Here is a 27,857-nt window from a genome sequence, read left to right on the forward strand (position 1 = left end):
AATTTTTTTGATTTGTATACCTCCTTTCACTTTACTGCGAAATAATACATGATAAATGAAAAATACACATAAAGTTTGTTGAAAACACGCTCAAAAACCGTCCATTCCACCATCCGGTTCCTTCGAACCGACCAAACTAATGGTGGTTTATCGAACGATCCCATGCTAAAGTTTCAACTTCATAGGGACCGTTCGAGAATCTATTCCTGGAGAATCATTACGATACTTGGTTGAAAGCATATTAGTTTTTTTTGTTTTTATTAGTCCTGTTTTGTGACTTTCATAAGTAAAATTTAATTAACCCTACAGAATTGAATTTTGTGACGTCAAAAATTACAGAAAGCTTGTAGCCATCCTATGAAAGCTTTCATCTCGGTGACATTGACAATAAAAATGGTCATATTTTTCACATCGCCCCAATTTTTTAGGTCAGTTTTTCATATTGTGCTTATGATAGTATTCAAACTAAAGAAGCATTAACATTTTATTCACCTTATATAGGTTTGAAAAGAACCACATTTTTTATTATGTTGTTTGTTTACATTTTACTATAAAGTGAGATAATTTTATATAATTTGTGACGTCAAAAGACAATCTGATAGATTAGGTTAAGTGGACTGTCCTATTGTTTGTGGAAGTGTCCTTGGTGATGATTAATGCCTATATATGAGATGAGGGATCCTTCCAACAAGTTTCTACCATTATACGGTGACGAAACCGTGAACTAACGCACAAAATTGAGTCAACTTGGATAACTAGAAAAAATTTCTAGCAACTCGTAGTCTAAAAATGTTTAAAACAGAAAGATTCTTAGCATTTTGTAGAGTAGGTCTTTTTTCCATTGACTACTCAAGTGTAAATTCCGTTCCGTTAAAAAGCTGGTGGCGTCCAGTTTAATATTAATTGTTCACCCCATCTAAGTAACTGTATACAATTTAGTGGTTACAGTTACAGAGAACCGCAGAAAGTCTATTGAAAACGAATACTCGATTAATAGTTTATGGCGGGCTATAATTATAACTTTTGCGGTCAATGCCCCTTATCACTTATTTCTGAAACTATACACCGATGATGTAATCAGTGTCAATATAAAAATAAAATTTTTTTGGAAACCCTGTATACTTCACAGCTTCTCGGTCAAGAAAATTTGTAATTATAATTTGATAATTCAGTTTTATTTCTAATAGTTATGGATTGTATAAATGTATCTGAGGAAACGTTTTAAGGAAAATTTACACAAATTTCGTGGAATCAAATTCCTATTAGCATCATTTATGATAAGGAATCACGTCCAGCGATCACAACAAGAACTACCATAAAGTTGTACAATTGAGGTAGTTTTGGCATTTCTGGGTGACTGAAATAGTCGTGGAAGTACACCGATGACCCCACATACAACAAATAAAACGTTTTAAAACATCATCACCAACGAGGTTTATGGACAATATATGCTTCTGATTTATTTTTTTACTGTGGGACGCCTTAATAATGCATCCTTGCTCTTCTACCTGCGTTATGATCTTTATGGATATATTTAAGCTCGAATGTCTTCGTTGAGACAATGCATCATATACTATCTGCGATTTACATATCTAAAATATGGAAGTGACACTTGGAAAGTGAACAAAAGGAAACAGAGAAGAATAATAGTAGCAAAGAAGAAACAACTAAAAAAAGTAGTAGGGAAAATGAAGAGGAACTCGAAAAGAAATTAAGTAATTAAAGAAATGCTCAAACGGCAACCAATAGAAAATAAAATAGGTGAAAGATGTTTAAACTGATTCGGACACAGATAAATAAACTAAACAAAACAATTAAAAAGACTTGGTTAGAGTAAGTAGCACAGAAGGACGAAGAAAGAGAAAATCAATGCGACGTAAATGAAATAGCAGAAGATCGGAAACAGTGGAAAACATGGAAAAAAGGAAAATGAAAACTAAAACCCCAAAACTCTGAACTCGACAAGGCACAAATATTTCTAAAGAAAGAGAAATATAGTGTCCAGACCTGGGTTTGAACCGAAGCCGTCTGTAGTACGTTATTTTTATTAATCCAAAAACATTCCAAAATGAAAATGATGACTGTTTTATGTAAAATAATTATTGCAAACAGGCCTAAAATGCACTCACCAAGGATCTTGTGTACTACATTTACACCTGCATTGAATTGTCACTTATTCTTAGATGCATTTATCATTTCACCACTGCTTACAATAGGATTTATTTAGAACTAAGTGCTCATGTTCGAGGCAAAGAGTTTCTGAGGAGCCTTTTATTTATTAGCATTGGTGTGAAAATTGGTTTTTGAATAGCAACGACTTTTTAAAATGATCGTGAATCGATTAGTGATGATTTTTAAAGCTTAAAAAGCGTGTAAATTGATTTAGATTACCAATGGAAGTTTTATGAAAAGATGTTTGATTTTTTTATTAGTTTGGTAAATATTGAGAAGCAAAAGAATCGAACACAAAACATGAAAAGAAAGAATGAATCCACTTCATACGACATACGAAAATAAATAATAGAATTCCAATTTTTCCATATATTTACTTAAATAACAGGTAAAATTTTCTTATCTAAACTTATAAATTAACATTGCTTTGATTATAAATTGAAGTTTAAGGTACTAATAGACTATCTTCTTCTTCTAATTCTGCTACCCAATAACGGATATTTTCGATCACATCTGACTATTTTATCTTGTCTCTAATGCTATGAATTAATTCTCCTGTAGTTGTTATCCATCCGTGTCCAATTTTTAATATTGTGGAGCCACGACATCTACTTTCTGCCCAGCCCCCTTCTTCCCTCTGTCTTTTCTTCTATTAAGAGTTGGTGATACCTCTCGCTCCGCATCACATGTCTCAGGTATACTGTTTTTCTATGTTTTATCGTATCCATCAATTCACGTTCTCTTTCTATTTTCCTCATAATTGGTTTTTTTCCCGTCCATAGTACTCTCAAAATTCTTCGATAGATCCACATCTCAAATGCTTCCAATCTGTTTATGGTGTTAACTTTCAGTGTCTAGCCTTCCATACCGTACAATAGCACGGACCATACGTAGCATTTTGTGAATCCTATTCGAAGATTAAGGTCAAAGTCAGAGTTCGTGAACATGAGCTCCTTGCTTTCTCTATCCTATCTATTGTATGATAGTTTTACATCCTGGAACTAGTCTAATTTGCGGTTGATTACTAGGAATGATGTCTTTTATCTGTCGATATTGATTTCCGACTGTGTATTACAACGAAGTGCAGGAACCTTTAGAGGTCATTCATGTTGTCTGCTATCAGGATTGTGTCATCGGCATATCATTGTTGATCCATGTGCCACTCACTTTGATGTCTAATTGTTGACCCTCGAGGGCTTCTTGAAAGATGTTTTCAGGAGTGGAAAGAGGACACATCCCTACCTAACACCTCTAAGGATTTCCTGGGTCTTTGTAAGTTCGTTGTCAACTCTAACTGCAGCTGATTGGTTCTAATACAAGTTTCCAAAATAGCGTATATCTTTCTGGTCTATATCAAGTCGCCTCCAGTATTTGAACGAGTTTATGGTGTTTCATTCTGTCACAAGCTTTTTCGTAATCTATATAATACATAACTACATCTTTCCTTTGGCCGTAGCAGTTCTGAACCAGTACTTGAGTTGCATTTTATGGAAATTCTGCACTGAATAATTTTCAGAAATATAACAAGCTGATTAATCTGCGGTCTTCGCATCTTGTTGCGGCAGTGGGATGAAAAGAGGTGTAAGCTCTTTGGTCGCGCGTTACTTGATATATTAAATCAATATTCACAATAGAAATAGTGAATAATGATGATGAAAGACTGATATTTCTTATGTTTTATACTTGAAAATTTTCACTGAATATAATTGAAGTACTATTCTTTATTGAAAATAGTAAAATTGAAAATAATACACGGGATATGTTTTAGAAATATTTCAGTGTAAACAAAAGGTGGTTATTAGAAGAACTACCTACGTAAGAAAATACACTTTGATTAAGCTCACAGAAATTATTACATAAGCCCAAATATGAACAAGTAACCCAGAGTGCTCAAAATACATATGGAAAAGTTTCGTAATTGGAGGCTATATTTTCAACCTAAATGTCGTAGTTATTTTGCTTATTCGCAGTTTCATTTCATACTTTTTTATTATGTTAGTTTTTTCTCATGCTTCTTGCCTCCTGATCTTTTCAAAAACTTTCTTCTAATATATTTGTTTTTATTCTGTTGTTTTTTCTTGTACTTTTTGCTAATTTCTCTATATTCTCAGATCCCTTCGAGGGATCTTAATGATGATTCCAAAACCTTGCTTTCAAATTATTCATTTGTATTTTGTTGGTTTTTTGGATTGCAAATTCAATCGCTAATGAATAATGAAACAAAGTAAAAAAGTGAATGTAATTAACTATAAATTTATTATAGGTAATATAAAGTATTAAGAGATAAATAAAAAAACATATAAAATTATATTTTATACTACGAAATAACAGGTTCTTAGTGCGGTTCTGTATATATACGATGTGTGATCGAAAATAAGTGACAATTTGAAACCTTTTCTGCTTTATCAATCTGCTGAATTGGATCAATTTAAGGGCTTCGTTGACAACCTTTTTCAATATATGATGTAATCGAATCTATTTTATTTATATTTAATATCTTTCTGTACACAATCTGGAAGTATAATACACAATATACAATACACTATAATACACAAACACACTATCAATATCTGAAAGGGAAGACATTATAGAACATTCAAAGGTTAGGTTAGTAAATGTTAATATACTTTCTGGAGCTACCTCATTACAGAAAAAAATTTTTTTTTTAATTTTAATGAACAATGTTAGTGGAAGTAGTACACAGGACTCTGTATATTGCAATTTGTATTTTAGGTTTATGAATATTTCTTAAAAATTAGAAATTCCACTCTTCCGAATTCCGCATCGAAAACTTGACGTTCACATATTAGTTATCCTAGGAATGTCCTAATGAAACCATAAAGTAGTGGTTTCTCCTTACCCTCTTCACTCTTAATGCCAACCCAACTTTACTCACTTTACATCATTTTGAAGATGTTCCGTTCTGAGGTCAGATTTCAAGACGTTGATAAAATGCAAATGAAAATTAAATCGAGTAGCAGGATGCACTCAACTTAATTCTTAAAACATTTTTGTAACAGAAATAAGTTGTCCGAGAATATATTACTACACAGAGGCGTATACCCATGCCATATATTCATATTTTACACAGTGGGGGTATGTTTGGTTTGGAATAAATAGTATTTTAGTATATAGAGATTGTTCTAAATTATACGTTAAATGGCAATCAGTTAGTTCGATAGCTTTTTGAGAGCAGAGTGAAGTAATACACAACGGCCAAATATGAATTTTAATTCTTCATCAATTACAAGACAATAGAAAGTTATGGGAATACAGGATTTATAAAAGCCTGGAAGAAGTTCTAACAGATACACAGTTCACCTATAAAATTGTTTCGGTTCCAAAGAGGCCTTGTTTACCTACAGCCCGACTAGATTTTTTCATTGTCTTCATATATCATAATTACCTTATCAGGTTTAAACAAAGTTAACCTTATTAGGGTGAAACCTGATGAGGTCCTAACTAGGAGCGCATCAGGATAACTCTATTTATAATAAATTAATTTTCCATTAGGTTTCCCTGATCATGTGTACATATAAGGAATCTCTCAGGATCACCTTATTGAAAAGAAAATTATTTCTTCGTCAGGTTATCCTGTCGAGGATCACATTGGGTTGACCCATTTGAAAATAAATTAATTTTTCTTCAGGCTTTCCTGGGTATGTCCATACAAAGATTTCTCTCAGGATCACCTTATTAAAATAAAGTCTATTTGTTATCAAGTTATCCTGATGAGGTTGATATAGATCTCAATCAAATTTTTGCCTGAATATTGAAAATTGGAAGCGTTAGGGAGGGAGAGAGAGAGAAAAGGAAAATTTTAATAGAAGGAGGATTTGTTGGAGTGGGCCCTGATATAGAAATTGATTCTCTGCAGGGCCAGGGTTGTGGTGATTGCGTGGGGTTGTGTTTGCTACAGACCGACGCCTATAAGTAAAAAGTTTGAGAAAATTGTTATAACATTTTTGAGCATTTATCAATGTTTCAAGGTTATTCGGGTAGAAATTTTTAGTAATTATACTCTTAGAAAAAATACACAGAAAAAACAATTTGTTTCAAGGTGCAATTAACAAAACCACTATTAGAAAAGTTAACTGAAAATCCGGACGTATTAGTTTCTATAACTGATAGAGATGTAGTATTTCCAATATATTTTCATCAGAATACATTGTTGGAACCCGTGAAGAACTCTTTCTCTTCTACCTCACTTTTGGCCAATTGACTAACAGCGGTTGATCTATTGGAGAGATTAGTATTTTTTTTCACTTGGTATTCATCCTATTTTTTTGGAGGAGGAAATGCTAAGATTTGTGATTTTTTTGGACAGAAGAAGTCGAAGACAACTTGCAAGGAAAAACGGTTCTTTTTTTTTAAATAAAAAGGGGGCAAGCGAGTACAGCTGCTGCAGTGTTATTCCTTATCGTCGGCCATTTGGCTGGAGAACCGGTTCACCAGGTGGCAGGGAAACCGCAAAAAACCGACGATCAACGAAGAGTGTTTGGAGTGAGTGTGGGGGGTAGGGAGGTAGATATAATTTTTGCTTGTGTGAACTTCTTACTTCCGTAAAAACCAGAAGGAAAATCTAATCAAGGATATGTGAAGTAATCGTGCTGCCCAAGACACTCCTGAAAAGAACCATGTGAAGTAATCCTGATCAGAATCATATAAGGCTGATAAGAGCCTTATGAGGTAATCCTGATCAAGACCATATAAGGTAATCCTGATAAGGACTATTTAAGATAAACCTGATCAGGACCTCATTACTGAGCTGCCTTACATACTCATCGTACCGTACTAGGTTGCGGAATTAACTGATCAGGTCCTCACAAAAACTTCTAGTCGTGATATTTTGATACCAAACAAAATGTATACGACTGTTTATCGATTGTAATAAAGCATTTGATAATGTGAGACAACAGACAGTTAATAAAAGCGTCTGAATCAATGAGTAACACATGAGTGTGTTTTTTCTCCACTTTTTTCTAACGTCTAGCTAGAGGAAGTCTTCACCAAAGCCGTCGAAAATTATGATAGGTAAATAAAAGTTAACAGCATTTCTTCGAATAATGTGTTATGAAGACGAAGAAGCATCTAAATCTGAAGCGACCAACGAACAACTGAAAGTGGGCGACGACTGAAAAGAGTCGTGAGGTATTTAGGTACAATTATTGATTGCTTCGTGGATTATTGTTCAGAAATAAGGACTGGTAACGAGAAAGCCGGCATTTAAAGAGATCAATAAGCTTCTCTGTAGCCACGATTTGAACTTCAAGCAAAGTACACGAATACTCAAGTGCTATGTATTCCCAATCCTCTTGTATGGTTTGGAAGCTTGAACTTTCAAGCCAGCGAAGACGGATCATGTGATCAATATAGATGTACTGAGAGTAATGGAGAAAAGAAGAAGAAAACTTCAACATCTTGGCCACATCGAGAGAGGTCCAAAATATGAAATCTTACAGCCCATAATTCAGGAATTATTGTAAGGTAATGATTTATTAAAAAGGCCAAGACAAATAAAATCATTGAATAGAGATTTATTTTGGATACTTCTAACGACTTGGATTGAAATTAATCAACATTTTTATTAGTACCTCGACCTATCCCGGTTTGGTAATAAAAATTTTTCAAGGACTTCTATAAACAGAAGTCCAAAGAGATGAAATCTGAGGATCTCGGTGACCATATCTATTCATCAGTTTAAACATAAAGCATGTTTAAACATAGTCATGAGTAGGTCGTGTGAAATGGGGATACGTTTTAGCATAAACAGGGTTAGAAAACAAATTAACTAATTGCATAACTTATTCTTTCATTCTATTATTTTAAATTCCAACTAGCGAGAGTAGGTATAAAGAGTGAAATAATTGAATAATAGTAACAAAAAGATACCTGCAAATAAGAACTAAATCACCGAGGCTTTTATCGGATTTTTCCCGAAATAAAAACGTTCAAAGTGAGAACGATTCAGAAAAGCTTTATCAAGTATTCATCCAGACATAGAGTTAAACATAGAAATTATTATTGACACAATTGCTCAACTCAACCCCAGATTTGATTTCGTTTTATAGAATAAACATTCTATCCTTAAATAAAAATATATATTTCTCGTTTGGCATATAAAAAATAGAAAAACACAGAATTATATTTGATTTGAATTTCGATGATCTTTTTTTTTAATTCTTGTCTGTGCCCCCCCCCCGATACAGATCTCTAGATCCGTGCCTGATTCACACTCTGCCTGCTACTATGCTCCTGATGCCAGGACAATCGCTCAATAAACTTCAACTTTAGACATTATGTTAAAATCTCTCGTTTTGGTATTTCTCAATGTCGATGGAACAAAATTACTTCAATATGACGTTTAATAATATAATTTTAACCTAATGGTACATTATATTAAAAAAATTATGACCCGCTTTTAAGAGCAAGCATAACTCGATGAAAGCATGTGCAAAGTTGCAAACTTCGCTTGATTAAAAACCGTGTCACTGAACTCGATTTTTATTTAACGCAGCCAGTTTGGATTTAGTAAACATTTCGATATAAATCAAAAGGAATTTACACATTTCACACCCTGTATGTTACTATTGAGGGAAATATCTACCCCAACACGACATAAATTACACTGAGGTAGGGGAGGTTATCTAATGACACAACTGGGGTGTTGAGGATGAGTAATTTTTGATGTGACTTAAGGGTCTCTAGGGAGAAAACGCTTCTAGTCAATTACTGTTGATTTAAGAGTACATTTCTCTGTTTAGTGGTGCGAAGTCAAGAATACTAATAACTGGAATACGAAGATCATGAAAAGACAGAAAGTTGGTAAAATGATTTATGTGGCTATAAAGAGCTACAATACAAGCACATGTGCTTTAATTCATTATCAGGGTATAAAATATATTAGAGAAATGGTATATAGTTATAAAATTAACACAAATTACAATTTTTTTATAAGTATTTTAATTAGTTATTAAATTGAAAGCTAAATACCATATGTGTTTCAAAATTTGCTTATATAACAGTATTTTATTGTACATTGACAGGGTAGAATTCCTTTCAAGCAATCAATACATATTTATAAACTTTCAGTGTACCTATTCACCGTATCCAAAGTTCGCATGGGGAATTTGAGAATCTTCTTCTTTCGTGTATTAGGCGTGTCGCATGTTTTATCTTCGACATCCTTGCCTCCTATCCTGCTTCAAGGTTGCCGCTCCACCTTTTTCTGAGTCGGCCGGTACTTCTTCGGCCCAATGGGGATTTATCGCGCGCTATCTTGACCAGTCTGTTGTTATTCATACGACTTATGTGCTCATTCCATTCTTTCTTTCTTGATAGAACCCATTCGTTGACGTCATCTATTTTGCACAATTTTCTGATGTTCTCACATCTTTCCCTGTCCGGTAGGGTTTTTCCGGCTATCCTGCGTAGCACATCTCTTCTGTTTCCATCATTCTTTTGGTTTTCGCCGTTTCTGTACGTGTCTCTGCGGTGTAGGTCATTATGGGTCTTACCGTGGCCTTGTTTATGGTTTCGTTCAAACATGCTGCTATTCTTAAGGCTTTAGTTGTTTGCTCTCTTACTTCGTTTTCTACGTCTCCAAATCCTGAAATCTCGATTCCCAGGTATTTGAATTTCATTACTTAATGAATTAAATGGTCATCTACGACTAGCTTACACCTTATCGGAGTTTTGGATGTGGTCATACACTTTGTTTTGGATGCAGATATCATCATATTGAAAGATTTAGCTGTGCAGTTAAACACATGTAAAAGCCTTTGAAGATCATCTTCATTTTTTGCGTCTAGAACAGCATCATCAGCGATAATATTTCGGTCTCCCATCTGGTAGCCACTTAGCTTTCCTACTTTCTTAATTACTTCGTCCATAATGATATAGAAAAGCAAAGGGCTTAAGGAGTCTTCCGGGCGCATCCCTTTGTGTACCGCTATTTCCTCCGTTAGCACTCCGTTCACCTAGGCTTGGATTTTGTTGTCCATGTATCTTTTCAATGGTTTTCATCAAGTCATAAGGTATTTGTTTATCGTATAGTAGATGTACTACGTCTTTTAGTTGTACTCAATCGAGGGCTTTTTGTAGATCTATAAAGCACATCAATGGTGGTCTGTTATACTCAATCGTTTTTTCTGCGATCTGCCTGATGACGAAGATCACATCTGTGCACTACCTTCCCGAATTTGAAAATCATTTATTCTAATTGATAATTATCAATTATTGTTATTGTAAGTATAACTAACATGTACATATTCATTTTCGTTCAAATTAATTCGCTAACGATTGGTCAAAATATGTATTTAATTTAATGATGTACTTTTATGAAAGTAGGACTGGTTTTTTCCTTGGCAATCCTGTGGTCACGTTTAAAGTAGAGTCAGTTCCCGGCCACTGAAGAGAGCAGATCGCTTGCTCTGTAAACCCCTATCGCAACTCCTTGTCACGGAAAATCATGAAGCGTTTCATGGCTACAACGAGTGTTTTTGAGTGTCAAAAGCTGTTTCGAGAAAGTAAGAGTAGAAGACAACGACTGATATGGCCGCCATTCGACCAGCAAGACCAACGAAAAGTGTAGCAAGTGAAAAATTTATTTTGCAGTGATCTTAGAATCCAAACCTTTACGATCTTGACTGAAAACTTGAGGAAAGTGCGTGCGTAGTTGGTGCCGCGAGTGTTGTCAGAGGAGCAAAAGTCATCCGGAAAGCGGCCTGCCAAGATCTTTTTGGCTCCACTAAACTTTTGTCTATAGCCGAGAATAAAATCGACAATTAAGGAAAAAACATCACGGATCGGTAGAGGCGGTCCAACAGGCCGTAACGCAGGAACTGCACAGCATTCCAATCCAAAATTCCTGGAGGCGTACGAAAACAGTGTCTAGTTGCGGAAGGATGCTATTTTGAAAAATAGGATAATAGTTTTTACTATTTTAATAAATATTTTTTTTAAATTAGTCCTACTACTTTCAGAACAGACCCTGAATGCTGCTCAAACGACTTATCCATGTATTTCAACACGCTCTCACGTTAAGAAATACAGAAAAGGATCAAATACAACCACATCGTATGAAAAACAATTTCAGTTAGCATTTATAGCTACAGTAAATCCCAGAGATATTCCATTCATAAACCCCATAAATGCATCAAACAAAATTCTAAAATTACAAATAAATTGCCTCGGGAAATTTTTGTGGTACAGTTTTTCATCTGGGTAATTTAAAAGGAAAAAAGGCTAAAACTCAATCCATTCGCTGGATTTAATATTCCAGAACGTTTCGTAATTGTTATGGATACTGACCCTTCGTGGCCACTAGAACAATTGCTAACAGCTGCGATAAAAAAATAGAAATAACCGTCTGGTTGAATACAAACAGAATGCAATAAAAAGGAAATTGTTACTGTAAAACCTATTGTATCCATTTCACTTGAGTAGAAGTTGTCGTAATACCGAACAGAAGAACTTTAGATAATTAAGAAGAGAATACTAACTAACTTAAGCGAATAGAAAATTCCGAACGATTGTGTAATAGGTATCATTTCCCCACTTTAATTTGACTTCAATAAACGTTGGCTACTTTTGCATGTACAAATTCTCTATATACCATACCATACTATTAGCGAGTTTCATTTGAGATCAACATCACGTAACTTTTATAAATGACAAGCGTTAGAGATACTAAGTAGTCAAGCTTCCTTTATCAAATATATTAAAAACTGTAGACGTAAATCAGATAAATGAAAAATCAAAAATCAAAACACTTAAATAGTAATCAGCTACACACACGAGAAAACTATTTTTGATTTAAACCGAAAATACACGGAAAATAACTAAAAATAACTTTTAATCTTTGGTCAGTTCGCGCAGCTGCGACTTACATATGTAAGAATCTATGGCTTACAGGGACTACTACAACTATTTTATCTACATTTGTAGTATAGTAGTAATAGATACGAGGGCCGTTTTGTTTCAACATCCGATCGCTCCGTGCAGAGAAAGCGGGCATGCGCTGTAGTTTTCGCACTACACACTCCGACATTGTCGAAAATCAGGCGTCAGTCGGCGTTGTGCTACAGCCACGTAAACATGTCCATTATTGATGCTCCCGCCAAGTGTGAACTGCGAAGTGTGATTCATTTTCTACAGGCTCAAGGCCATAGTGCCGCAGAAATCCATCGGAGAATGAGTCATGTGTATGGGGAAAACTTTATGATGGTGTTGTGCGTGAATGTTGTCGAAAGTTTGAAGATGGCCGTAATGATGTGCATGATGAAGAGGGCCAACACGCAAATTTGTCGATTCAGATGACCTGGTTTAACGAGTTGACACAATGGTTAAAGAAAACCGCAAATTCACCATTACTGCTTTGTCTACGGAATTTCCAGAAGTTTCATAGTCTGTTTCGTACTCTACTTGAATTCATTGGCGGCAACTTTCTTTGATGAGGGTATTGAAAAGCTTGTCCGCAGCTATGACAAATGTCTCAAACTCTTCGGATTATGTCGAAAAGTAACCATACGTGTACCAATCTTTTGGTAATAAAATTATTGTTTTATATGAACTTGTTTTTCATTTATAGCCTATCGGAGGTTGAAAAAAAACCGGCCATCGTATATCATTTTCTTAGAGTAGTACTACTTCTTTATAAGCAGTTGTGGCATTTCATTTGTATTTTCCCAGGTATTTAAAGTTGACGCATGATAATATTTTTTTACTACGAAAAATCTTGTAGATCGTACAGAAATAAAAAATTATTCACCCTGGATTTTATCAGTGGGCAGTTGTGCTGTTGCTTTAAAAGAAGGATGGGTGGATCAATGCCAAAAAAAAACGAAGAAAAAATAGAGGATACGATTATGCAAGATCGTTCATTGGCCAGAGATTTGTTTGATGTCTTGCATTGCAGATCTGCGTAAAATGACTAATATACCATTTTATAAATGGAACAGAGACTTGGTCATACTACCATGTATGTATGTATGTAGATATTGGGGTATCATGTATATTGCAACCCAAAGGATTTAATGTGCCCCCCTTTCTTGCTGCGATACTAGGGAACCCAGTGTTTACAGCTGATCGGTCAATATCATTCATTTTAGAAAGTACAGAACGTGGGATGGATGTAGATGCTAAAGATCCTCGTCTTTCATTTCATACTCTCTTCTGTAGTGCTTCGGAGTTCCGTTGTGTTTCACACTTTGAAAGGATTTCGTCCACTGTGAAACAAAATCTGCACGTCTAGCGTCTTAAGATGTCTATTGAAGCAACCCCGATAAGATTCCTGTTAGTATTCGTAGATTGTTCTTACTTAGAGGCTGATACATTCAGCTTATGTTCTCTGGTTATAGTTTCCCAAGAAAGTCTTTGCCTGTCGCAGCCCCTGGAGGTTGTCTCAATAATTGGTTTTGCTCCTATCTACCTTCTTTTCCAATATTACCATGGTCCTGTATCAAAACCAAAGGCTAACGCTGCCGTTCTACTTCCAGGCATAAGGCGGCGGCGACGTCACAAGTATCTGTTTTACATCGCCAGTTGGCAGGCGACAACGCGGTGGTGTCGCCTGGCTGTTATCCCCGTAAGTTTTCACTCTCGATTTAACCGCATGTGCTTTTCAGAAGAGATTAGTATCTTGCAAGTTTTTTTTCTCGCTCTAGATTTTTTCAAATGCAATCGAATGTTCTAACAGACATCTGCATAAATTCAAAATACCTTTGAGGGTGGCTTTCTAGATCTCGATAGAAATCCGTCATATCCACTTCTCAAATAGGATGGACACTGTAATTTCTTTTTCTTCTCTTTTCTTCTTCTTCTTTGCCGTCTTAGCATGATGGTTTGGCTCTAAAGCAAGTAGAACCGATATAGCGTACGATACATGCGTTTGCTGAATACATAATTTCGCAAAAGAGTTAATTTCATACTACGTATTGCATGTTTTATCCATACAATTGATTAGATACGGTCATACAAAAAGAAGGCCATATCATAATTTCAAAAACTCAATTAGTTCTCTATTGAAAAATGAAATTTATTTTTGATAATGTTGGTCCAATCAAATCTAACAATTGGTTAATTCAACATTCTTAAAAAATAAAAATGTTTCTCCTGGTCAATAAGTCATTTAGTAGTGAGCTCCTTGATGCTTTTGGTTTTCAAAAATACTTCGTGGTCTTTGGGGTTTATATATCTTACATTTTTGTATGGATAAAAGATTCAAAAGGATTATGTTTGGCTATCATTTTACTCTTCTGAAACAACTGGTTGAAAGATTAGTTGGTTTACATAAGAAAAGAAATAATTTCTCATAAAAATGGCCTCATACTCAAAGAAACATTGCGAAAATAAGTGAATTTCAGTACTAACTCTTGCAGCATCCACCCAATTCCCAAGACTTATTTCCTCTGGTTCTTGAAGGCCTATATATCTCAAAACGTAAATCTTTCACTTCAGAAGTGAAATCCATACATTAGACTAGTACATTTAAAAAAACATATTGAATAAGAAAATATCTTTCAAACTATAAAATCGCGTCTTTATTATGAAACTACAAAATTTATTAAATCGCAAGGTTATTGAGTAATTTTTGGGGAATAAATAAAAGAAATTTGATAGAGAAATTTAAGTATTTTTCTTGAATATAAATTAAACATTGTATGTGTCACGTTCTGAGGTGTCTATTTTCAATAAAGTAACGGATACTTGAGACATCTGGTATATTATTTACAAGCTACTGCTGTATACGAAATGACTTTAAAGAGCAATAAACATTCACAGTTATAAATAAATATTTTATTTCAAAGCATGTTTGTGGGTGAAGAAGAACATTATAAATTTAACGCTAAAATGTAAGAGGTTGACTTGCCGCCTTTTTGACATTCATCGAAATATTCAGGTTTCATTTGGAATTCTCACTAGTCTTTTGTCGATTTGTTCAACAGCTAAGAATGAGTGTGTTTCTTGGTAGATGTGCTTTACAATGGGGATGTATTTAGCGAACAATAGAGATATCACAGGTAAGCAAAACAGTTCGTTTTAAGAAAGAGATTATCTTGTTTCCGGAGTATTGCCTTTTATAGAAAATATATAAATATAGTAGGTACTTATTATTCATTTAATTGAAAGTAGCAATTTTGATTTTCCAAATTTTGTAACTTGTAAGGCAAGATAATATTAATACTTTTCTTTTAGTACTAGAGTTAGTTTTCTAAACTGATTATATACCGATTATTTATTATTTTTTTTTTCGAAATTGCTAATTGAAAATACGTCGATAACCTCCAATTATTCTCTAATAAATTCTGCTGAAGCTTGCAAGCTCCTACTAAGGGCACTCGAAATGAATACGTGCATTGAGCACACGGTGGTTCGACCGCACATTTTTATAGATTTGCAATCAAATTTATGATATTTCTAGATGGATTTTCCAGAAAAAAATCACCACATTTGTGCGACTATGATTTGAAACCACTGAAAAATTAAAAACTGGGTGGGCAAAGTCATCGCCATGATAGGGGTAACTTTGCCCCCCACTATTTTCCTATGTTTATAGGTTCATATTCCCGATGTGGGCAATTTTACACTCTGGCATGTTGGAAGCACCAAGATTGAAGATATTAAAAAATTAAATTTATTTTATTTAGTGTATATTTTTATAGAAAAATCTTGAATTACACCAAACATAATTCTTCAATAAACAGATTATGAAAAATACTTAATGAGAATAAAGCATTGCCAAATACACAAACACTTAAAACGATTAAAAAACACTTCAGAAATATTTGGAAAAAATGGAAAGCTTCTCTTCTTTCTTGTAGAGTATCAGCTTTGGGAACAATGTCTTCGCGTTGAATGCACGACTCATCTAAAATTTCAGATAATCTGAATGTTTTTCTCTTTTCAGATGTTCGCATGTCCTATGTCCGCATCAATACAAAAACTTAGTATTTTTGCCATGTAACGTGCCACTGATTTCCTTTAAGTTCAACAACAAGGAAATCTCCAACATAGCATATGATGCTATCTGTTTCCATACGTTGGCCAGAGGAAACAGTTAGTCTTCTTCATGGTTCGTCTAATATTCTATCGAGGAGAGAATAGAGTCATGCATAGAATATTCGTCCTCGTCTTTACTAGTACTCTCCCTTCCAGTATCATGCTTTCTTCTCTGAGCTTCAGAAGTACTTGGTGTTGGCAAACATTTTGTTCAATTTGTAATGTAGATAGAACAACGTATGATGGTTATAATAAGACTTTAATAATTAGGTAAAATTAGCATTACAATATTAAAAAATGGTAATTTAATGAAGATTAAACAAGAAAACTAGGTGGGCAAAGAAACCCCGTTTTCTGGTGACTTTACGCACAAGGTTTTTTAATTTTAATCAAACGACTTAAACAAAAACAACAACTCATAGTCAATCCTCATTATATACCTCAATAAACTATATAGTTGATTCAACTCACCTTTTATCTAAGAATCTGGGAAGGTTGATCCAAATACATCAGACGCAGCTGGTGTCACTTGGATCAACCATTTTTATGTACTGAACATTTTCTCAAAAACTGGGCAAAGATACCCCGAGGGGCAAAGTCACCCCAATTGGCGGCACCGTAAATAAAAGAAGAGTTAATACTTTCTCATCAATGCGATTATAGTCATAGTCTTCTAACCTAACCTAACCATTATTAAATTAAAAGGCTTGTGATAATTATCTAAAAATCATCCCCCTCCCCCTATCGACTTGGGGTTGTGGAGAGTGTTAGTGGGAGGTAATTACAATATATGGAAGGTGGAATTAGTCGTCGGTCATTGTTTTTGATAATTTTATACAACTTCAAAGTTTTTAATATAACTCATTCCAGTTGATCACTTATTATATGAATACTTTTAAATGTAACAAATTTTTACTTAATTTATGTTATAAAACCTTATCCTAGAGAAAATTATTCTTAGAAAAATAGATAATAGGATAATGCACAATATTAACATTAAGATTTTGTAAACATACAAGAAATTTAATTTTGTAAATATACATTTAATTTAGGTTAGGTTGTTATAATTGTTTATAATTCCATTAAATTAATTTCATATATTTTTCACATATTATTTTAACTATTTAGCTGTATTTTTTGTTAATATATTTTCAAATGAAATTTATAATTTGTTAACATACGTAATTCCGAAAATGTCAAATTTTTATTCTTCAACCGTCTCTATTTTATTAACAAGGGATGGCCGACGGTTGGAATAATTTTTTTGTTCAGTACACTTTTCTTTATTACCCCCACAATCCCAAGTCGATAGGGGGTGTGCGATGATTTTTATAGGCTTTTTTGTGGAAAATTAAAAATATGCAATCTTTTAATTATTTTGAACCTAATACGAAAAATGCACTCATTCAAAAATATTCAATTTTTAATCAATATTTCATATTGTATTGATCACTCGCTCATTTTGGAAAATCTTAGATGTTGCTGATGGTTTTTCGTTTTGTCTTGATGATATTGATTTTCAAAAGTTCGTATGTTTTACCATCAATAGGGCTCACTTCGGCAGATAAAATTTTCTTGTGCGCTCGTCGAATGATCTTTCGATATCGATACATGTAGTGTGTGCTAGATGTACGAAATGCTTTCTAAATGTGCCTATGAGCTCGATCCAGGTGCGCTCCTCGCACCCAACCCTCGAAAATTTGAGTATTTCATGCTGATACCCAATTCATTTGTTCAAAAATTGGAATTTCTTTATTTGTACTGCAATTATAGTTGAAATTTCAAAATCCAGGTGATATTATATGTAAATATAGAGGAAAATGTTTATTAAAAAGTTGATGTTTTGAATGGTCAAAATTTCAGCCACATAAGCCGCGTTTATATGTACGAGGTATGGCTATTAATAATACTAATACTATTAATAAATATCATTTATTATATCCTTCAATATACACTCCGCATCTATCCCTATATCGCTCAATGCGAATCTTCCGTTGTTCTAAACAGTGCAGGGAAGTCTTTTACTGTCCGTTCCTTCAGGACCCGAGCCGCTTTTTCTTTCAAAGCTTCAACAGAATCAAATCTTGTTGTTGACCTTTTCTGATAACTTTGTGTCATTTTCAATCGCATTTGAAATATCAATACAAATATTTTAGCGTGGAAGGGCGAACGTGAATCATCTTCAACATCTTCTCGGGCATCTTTAAAACGCTTAAACCACTCAAATACACGTGGACACGATAAAATTCATTGCCACTTATTATAAATTTCAGTTGCAAATTTAACAACAATCTGTTTTTCTACTTTTACGACAAAAAAAACAAACGAAGGGCTACACTGGTTTGTCTACAGAGACGGTAGACATTGCATTCGAAAGAATAGAATTCATACTGACTGTCGTTAACCTTTTGCGCATGTGTACTTCTTCTGTAGCAGCGCTACTCTCGGTATTAACAATTTCGATATGGAATTTTTCGGCGATCGACACAGGAAAAGTTGTAGTTTGATAGACAATACCAACAAAATTTACTTGATTGTAATTATCCATTATTTTCACCATTGAACCAATAAAAAACAATTTTAACTAGTTACTGACAGGATAATATGCGTTGCTTCTCCCAGCGTGTTGTCTAATCGCTGTCGCATTATAGTTTAGTTGCTAAGAACAACATACACATGTCATCCAATGGTGCAATGAAGATGACAATATGAATTAATTTACAAATTGGAATCAATAACCTAACGAATAAGTTACGAATCCAAAATTCCTTATAGTATTCTGTCACTATCTTGCGAACTTAGATTTTCGTTACTTCAGATTCTAACCGTATTACATTTTTTTTTCTAATTTGGCGTGTAAATTATATGAACAGGATTTTAAATTTTTTATTAAAAGACTCAAATTTCGAACACAATAAGCTGTAGGATGCGACGCAGGCTTCAGCGGAAATTATTAACTGTTCTATTCTATCTGAACTAAATTAAAAATTCTAAACATTGCTGAGCAAAACGTACGAAATCATATAATTGAATTCATCATCTAAAAATAGCAAAAAAACGAACTAAATTAAAATATTTCAAACGAGGGATGCGTCAAGAAGTACAAGAATCAAGTCATAAAGAAAATAATTTGCCTTTTAGACCGTTAATATTTCAGAACTATATATTTACTTTTGTAATGTCTGTTTACAATTGTTCCAAAACGTTCAAAATGGCATTATCTTTTATTGAACACCTTTCTATGAGAAAATAAGAGCACCGAATCACTTTGGTGATTGAGAAACCAAAAATTTGGCAGAAAGAAGATCTAATACTCATTTATCGAACCAGAAACTTTCTGTTTTCCAGGGGTAATTATTTGGAAGGAAAAATTGAAAAAAAAAACTAGAAAATTCAAATGGGAGTTCTATTTCCAGTCTTGGATATTCGAGATTTTTGTTTAGAAACTACGACCAAGAAAATTCTAATAATTATTTTTTACAAGGTCCTTGTCTCTTGATTAAACACTATACGATATTAAAGATGGAAAACACCATTGATCAGTAATTTGTGGGCGCTAATCTTAGTATCGTGGAGAGGTAGCGCAATAAACAAAGTTCTATAACTTAAACTTACTATAATATATGAACAAATCTATATACACAAACAATTTCAAACGTCTAGTCTGGATTCGTGTAAGTATGGAACAAAGAGCAGATAGAAGGTTTTAGTTTTTCCCAAAGTTAGGTATATCGGGAATGATTAATTTAATTGTATGCTATTTGGCCGTAGGTAAGTAGGTTACTTTGGATTCCTTGGGTGAGGTATGGGTCAGTCAGAGGTGTAAGGATTATAGTTTTATTAAAGAAGTTTGTCCGGAGAATTGTATACTTGTATCAAGTCTTCTTAAATACAATGTAACATTGCATGGTCGCCACAAATTTTCAACTTCACATTGTATATAAATTTTCAATTATATTTATGTAATTTTCCAATTGCTTTCAAAACTAACATTCCTTAAATAAAATCAGTGTTTTTATGATGGCTTACATAATTAATTACTGCAATATATCACGATAACATTCCATTATTATTGATGGACTTTTCACCTCTGTCTCTCTCTCCCCCTCTTAAAAATAATAAAAGTTGATATATAGTTGTTAGTCATTCATACCTTCTAAAATCGTAAAATTTTTCGACCTTATTCATTGTCAAAAGCTGCTAAAGCTTTTAAATGGTGGTCAGGGCTTTGTAAATGAATGATAGCGCTCATAAATCATACAAGATGTTCTGATGAGTTATTATTAAAAATGTAATTGGATGGAGTAAACTAACTTTCTATCTTTTGTGAATATTCGTAGAAAATTCACATCGAAAAGTCAATGAATACTGAAATTATCAATTTAATGGTTTATACCCAATATTAAATTTGGAATTTGATCATTTAAATAAAAGGATTTCAAAGAAATAAATAGTTTAGAAATTTTGAGTAATCGAAAAAAATGGCACTGAGAAAAATAATTCTGTAGAGCATTAGATTGTGAAAATACAAAATAAATGTTCAACTTAAACCAGTTTAGAAAAACTGTGTATTAGAATTTATTATGTAATGGTGCTTTTATGAGAAGCATTTTCAAAAAATCGATTATGAGAAATAGACGGACAAGCGATTATCATAGGCTATGAATTCCTTAGACAAAATGAACACTCACGTGGTAATTTTTGCAGAACAGCGACCGTGAAAAATTCAACTGCAAGCTTCAAAAAAGGTAAATTGTTCATTGAAGATGATGACCGATCGGGAAGGCCAGTTTCTGTGTCAGTCCCCGAAAATATCGATGCAGTTCATGACATGATTTTATCAGACCATCGAATTGGGCTAAAACGGATATCTGAAGCACTGAATATTTCATACGAACGTGTTCATCATATAGTTCACGTCAATTTGGACAAAAATTGCTGCAAAATGGAACCCCAAATGTTTGAATGATGACCAAATGCGGGCAAGGGTAAAAGTATCGCTTTCGATCTGTACTCGATTTGAAAACGATATAGAATTCTTAAACCGAATTGTTACTATGAAGAGACTTGATGTTTTGGATAACCGTAGAACAATAACTGGAGATTACTATTCGACATTTCTGACCACTCTACGGGAAAAAATTAATGAAAAAAGACGCGGAAAGTAATCCAAAGGTGTTTTGTTTTTGCAGGACAGCACCCTTGCACACAAATCTCATGTTGCCATGCAAAAAATTCGTGATTCAAAATTTGAATTACTAGAACACCCCCCTTATTCACTAGATTTGGCTCCTTCCGACTATCATCTCTTTCCTCAACTGAAAAAAAGATTGAAAGATTGTAAATTTTCTTCAAACGAGGAGGTAATAAAAGCTGTGGAGGTCTGGTTTGTAGAGCAAGAAGAAACATTTTTTTAAGGTCTAGAGACGTTGCAGGTAATAAATGTATCCAATTAAGAGGAGAACATGTTGAGTAATAAATAGTTGTAGTAGTATACAGTGTGTTCGGTATGAATGTTACTAACGGTTTCAGAAATTCTTACTTAACTATGATCTAGACACCAAAATGCAGAATAAGGAGTGGAATCATCAAGGTTCACCATTTCCGAAAGAGTCAATTTTGTAAATTACCTCGAATGGAAGGCGGCAATTACAGTTTCTTATTATGTCAGTTTATTTTCAGAATAGTGATTAAAAGAAAACGCTGGGGAAAGTGGCGCAAAGGTGATCGTTTGAATTGGGATATGGCGCTGAGTCACGAGTCCGCCATTGGAATGAATGAAATAGAAGAGATACTTTGAATTCGTTGAGCAACTCTTCTAGAAACTTAAAAAACAAAAATTGATAATAACATGAATTGAATTCAAATGACCTTCCAACTTCCAATATTTGAAAATATCGATTTAGGTGTTTTCAATAAGCTCAATGAATGACTGTTAGTGATACCTCAAACAAGTATTTGATTGTTAATTTTTTTTATAAGCGTATAATAAATCATTTATCCTAAAACTAAAATATATTTATATATAAATAAGATTGAAATGTTTCTACCTAACTTTTTAAATTTATTGCGAGCCTTTTGTCTAATATGCACATTATATAAGCTATGGGAATATGGAATATGGGATATGGGAATTATGCCTTTAGTTACAAAAAGGAAAAGGGTGATAATGGATTTACAATTTTACTAGTCGCATTGTTTTAATTAGATATGGAAGATATGGAAAACACGTATATAGTTGGTCAAATTTTGGAATCAAATATTCATCCATTCACGTAAGTTTTGGCTAAAATCTAAAATCTTTTATACCATTATAACTATTGCGACAATTGGAAAGATTTTATTCACAGATTTAATAGTTAGTGGGTGGTTAGGGACACATTGGCTTCCTCGCAGGCCCATGAAACCCCACTTAAAACTATCAAAGACCGATGATATCTTTGATCAGTCACCATGGTTTTTGAACCTATTAATGTCACTAGGCAAACTGTAAGGCTTGTCCAAACGTTTGACTCTCACAGATGTGAGTGTTGTGCACTCACGGATGACGGGGTTTGCAGTTCTTTTCTCTTTCATGCATCAACGGCATTTCAGATCGTCCATAATGCCTAAAGCATGGTTAGAAAGCCAGTGACAAGTCAAATTTTGCGCTTGTCGTCAGTCCCATGTCGAAACGATTATTGTGCATAATTGCTTTTGAAGTAATGACAATTCAGACAAGTCTTTGAACTTTGCATTTAAAATAGACACCAGATCATTGTAGGACTTGTTTAATGTTCCTTTTCTAGTACGTCATTTTCTGGAACAATTTACTTCCATAAAATCTTCATTATAGAATTTGATTCATGTTGAAAGACTATGTTCCGAATGTATCGAAGTTAAAAAAGGACTTCGTATGTCTGATTTTACTATAAAAGGTCGTTGCGTTGTCCGTACGCGACAAATTATTTGTGTCCAGCCTTCTGCAGAATAGACTGGAACTTCTATTTTTGAGTGTATCGAGTCGTACTCCATTTTTGTGTAGCCAGTTTCGAAAAATCAATGATCTATTTGATTTAGAGTAGGAGGAGTCAAAGGAATTTGAAGCGCAGCGAAAATTAAGTCTCTTTGTTGGCCGTCACAACCATCGGACATCATGCGAAACTCTGATAATATTTTGATGTGCGAGAATGAAAGAAGATATTTCAACTGATCCCCTTTTTTCTTGAGTTTCCTCCCAAACATAACGAAAAAAATCTTGGTTGGCTACGTTGTAAGCTGTCAAATTGTGAATGGCTAATTTTTAAAAAAAAAAAAATTTGACTTTCTGAGCCTTTCGATATAACTTCTTTTACAATTCTAGTCATTATCGCTAGATTTGCGTACTAATTTTTTTCTTTGTAAATGTAAAAATGTTTTTTCTATTTTTTATTCATTCAGTTTTAGCAATTTCCATATACTCTAAACACTTTTTGCACTGGTCCTTATTCGGCCAAAAGAGACCTAAATTATATTCCCTAAAAATCTGTCCATATTTTTCTGAAGAGACTGAATTTTTTTTATTCTGGTATATTTCTTTATACAGTGCATACATAATGAACATATTTAAAGAGGGATTAAGGTACTTTTTTGTGGAGAGCGTCTTCAGGAAGATTACTAAACGCCGGGAAATATTTTCCCTAATCAACTGCTCATCATTATTGATAAGCTTGTAAGACGTTTTTTTAGATGTTTTCCACGCATATCCTTCTTGACTACCCCGTTGGAAGTGAGTTTTTGCAATAATGTACAAATGAAATAATTTGTTGTATTGAGGGTTGTCATAAAATAGATATTCACGAAACTGACTCATTCAGATCTAAATAAATGTTTGCAACGCCAAATACACGGAAGTGGCACAGTCGCATATTTTTAATAATTGTTCCCAAAGCCAAAAACGGGAAACTGTCACATTTGTGAGGAGTACGTGGTGAAATCCGGATAATTTTTTGTGATTAATTGACTTGACCTTGTGAGGAATTGGCGCGTAAACACATTCATGAATTTGGCATGGCTAATATGGGTCTTTATGGTGCAAAAGGCAAGTTCATTTAGGTGTGCCTTTCCTTGTTTTATTCCAAACTTTTCCAGATCAAATCCCTCAACAAATTGATTTCTATTTAAACGAAAACGTTGATAATTCACGTTCTTTTCGAATAAGATTGTAGATATACCCAATCAATCTAATATATGATGATGATATGTGATAGATGATGGTAACTTTTCATAACTAGAACACCCTACATATTTTCAGTTATTTCTATAGAGCTATTCCTTCTCATATTAAAACAATAACTATTAAAAACGATACGAGTGATTGTATTTCGATATACTTCTAGTAATAACATAATTTTTTTATAAACGTAATGTTGAATAATATTTGAATAAAGGCCGAAACTTTTTTTCTAAAGACTTCATTATCGTTTGATAGACTTAACATACCTAAAAATATATTTTATTTGAATAACCGCCAATATTAAAGATGTAATTTGAAAAACTCCATCTTAACCTAACCAAAATTCTATATTTACGAAAGCATTGAATATTTTTTTTCTTGGATGTGAAATAATTTTAGAAATAATTGTCACTAAACCAACAGAACTTTTTTAATCGACAAGAAAACTTTATATAACGTCCTCGCGTTTTATCGGTTCCTTTCTATAAACCTCTTCATGAAAAAATGACGAAAAACAACTAGAAGTTTTCTTAACATGCAACATAACCATATACAGTTAAAAAACCATTCTCAAATAAAAATAAACAACTCGTCGATAACTTTAAACAATATTTCTATTTTTGTTTTCCGCAGAGAACACGCATAAGTTCACCTTAAGGAAAAACTCGTCCTTTTTTTACTAATTACTTTAATGCCTCTCTAAAAATAAACTTCAAACATACTCCGAATAGAAGCCACGTGCTTCACGACTCCTACTTACCTTTTAATAAAATAAAAACAAAGAAAAAAAGCTGGCGTTCGACTCAATTAAAAAAAAACAACGAAACAAAAAACAATCAAAACACCAGACACAAACAAAACATAATCACAAACGTCCGACTTATGAACAGTATACCTAAGATCGCGAGCGACAAAGAATGCCGTGAAATAAGAGAAGCGCACCGTGTACTCGATACGCGAAGAATCACAGCCAACTGAGAATTTTTGTTTTTCGATCCAGACGTCGCCCGAGAGCCAGCGAGATATTCAGACGAGCGTTCGGGTCGTGTTGCAACTCTCTGAGATTGAGTGTTGGTTGACCGGCAATCCACCAATAAAGGGATATCAAGAGGGCCGTTTATATTCGATAGACTTTAGCGAAGACGGCTATTACCTCTTGACCAGGTGGACGTACCCGTCACAAGTTGCAGACTGTATTATGTGGTCGCCCATAACCCAACTGTCGATTTTCGGAGGAGAACATAAATTTTAACTTATGTTCTGTCAATAATCTTTAGTCGAATATAAATCTTCAAACGCGCGGTTTTGATATTTAATGTAAAGTTCTCCAGCTAGACGGAAATAGAAGTTGAAAAAAAATTAAAAGCAATCTCGGTCATACATAACAGGGGCGGAATAATTTCAATTTATCGTTACTATTTACTATATTTTTTGTCAGAAACAAATTTGAAGAATTTTTATTTTGTTTATGTTTTTCTTGTTTCGATTGTATTTTGTTTTTGGGCTATAATGTACACAAATTTCATCTACTTTGAGCTTTAATAATCATTTAGTAACTTCAACATACACTTTACAGATAACTTTTTCAAAACCATTATGTAAAATTTTGACAGATGACAAAAACATAGTGGAAACTTACAATATAATCAACTCAACCTCTGAAAAGTCTCTTCTTCTCTCTTCATTCAAACCACCTTCGTAGTTAATTCTATTGTAAGGATAGACATGTCTGTGTTTATGTTGATACTGCTCTCCTTTTAGCTCCATATCCTTTTTATAATAAGAATCGTCAAACTACTCAAAATAGTCACTAACTGCCGACGTTACCTCTTCATTGTTGGAAAATCTTTGATCCCCGAACCATTTTTGTCAAGTCTGGGTAAAGAAAATAATCCGAGGGAGCTAGTTCTGGCGAATAGAGTGCGTAACAATAGTGAGGTAACAATTTAACCTTTAATGCCATGACCTTGCCTGCAGATGGAACGATATTTGCCTTCTTTGAAGCCGGTTCCCCCTTTAAAGTCCATTGTTATGAATGTTCTTTTAGTTCGAGGGTGAAGTGATAGATCCATGATCCATCCGTAGTTATGAAGCGCAAAAATTTGGCTTTCTTCCTGTGAAACATTACCAAACACTCGATGGAAACATCTTCACAACTCTGTTTTTGTTCGATTGTGAACAAACGCGCAGCCATCTTGGTTTCTCATGTCCAAATGTTCAGATAATATGCGATGAACCGCACTTTTTGAATTGCCACACTATGTGTGATAGCGCGCGCACTTTCGGTCGACAATCCTGCAGTACCATTATGCGGATTTTGTTCAACATTTCTGGAGTCGTCACCTCATTTGATCGACCACTGCGATGCTGGTCTTCGTAGGTCTTACGGTCTCGTTTAAACTCTGCTACTCAATATTTTACTGTTTATAACGAAGGAGCAGTCTCACCACTAAGGGAATCTCGTTCAGCTTTCATATTAGTTCGGCTAAGGTCAAATAAAAGTATTACATCACATAACGATGACCAATTTTTTCCATGTTTACAAATTCACTGAAAACGTTTACTATTGATAGCTGCGAAACAAATACTAAACAACGTGACGTTTTAAAACTTGAAATATGTGCTGTGTATAGATTGAGTACTTTCTAAAACAGTGGTAGTTGTCAAGCAGCTACTGCCATATTTATGTCAAGCCAGGTACTTCTGGGACCGTCCTCGTATTTTTGTTGTTTCAGTTAAATACCTTTATGTAAGAGTGCGTATACAAATCCACAACCAAAATAATTATGTAAAACTTAAAAATGATTAATGTTATGAATAAAACAAAAATAATAAAAAATGAAATAACTCTAATTATGTGGTTATACGCTCATCGACTTTTGTTAAAGGTCAAATAAGTCGCACATCTTAACTAATTAGAATTTTAAATAATAAGGTCAATTTAGATATGCGAAGTTTAAAAATTTGTTTAGATCTAAAAATACGAATTTTGAGCACACAATTATAAATGAGTAGCATCGGTGAATGTTTCGGGGGTGCTCTCTATTTTTAGTCTTAAAAAAATCGAAAAAATAATTTTTTCAATATTCTATTTTCTTTATATTTTTGGCGCATTTTAGATAAAAATGAGACTTAGCTCGAAAACCAAAATTTCAACACTTTTTTGGCAATTGAAAAAACCATACAAAATGATGAAAAAAAAATAATTGTATATTATGATTTCAACATTAAAAATTTCGTCATTCTGCGTAAAGTGAAAATCGAAAATCATTTTCAATAATTTTTTCCAATTTGTTAATTTCTTTGACGTACTTAGAATAAAAATGTGAAATTCGGGCGACATTACATAGATGAAATATCACCTAACCTAACGTAAGCGAACGACATTGTTCAAAGAAAAAAAATTATTCTTGGAGACAAATAGGAAATTTATGGTTTTCGGATTTTTTGTTGGCCAAAAAAGTATTCAAATTTTATTCTTCATATTATT

General features: G+C 33.7%; 1 protein-coding gene across 1 annotated transcript in view; it reads right to left on the reverse strand.

The window, feature by feature from the left end:
• The window catches only part of LOC130901303 (extracellular sulfatase SULF-1 homolog), a 78,064-nt gene extending 52,669 nt beyond the window's left edge, over positions 1-25,395 (reverse strand). Inside the window, exon 1 of the mRNA XM_057812543.1 lies at positions 25,128-25,395. The gene's annotated coding sequence lies outside the window, so the exon portion shown is untranslated. The remainder of the gene's footprint in view (positions 1-25,127) is intronic.
• Between the last annotated feature and the right edge of the window lie 2,462 nt (positions 25,396-27,857).

The sequence above is a fragment of the Diorhabda carinulata genome, chromosome X (assembly GCF_026250575.1).
Source record: "Diorhabda carinulata isolate Delta chromosome X, icDioCari1.1, whole genome shotgun sequence".
Lineage (NCBI taxonomy): Eukaryota > Metazoa > Arthropoda > Insecta > Coleoptera > Chrysomelidae > Diorhabda > Diorhabda carinulata.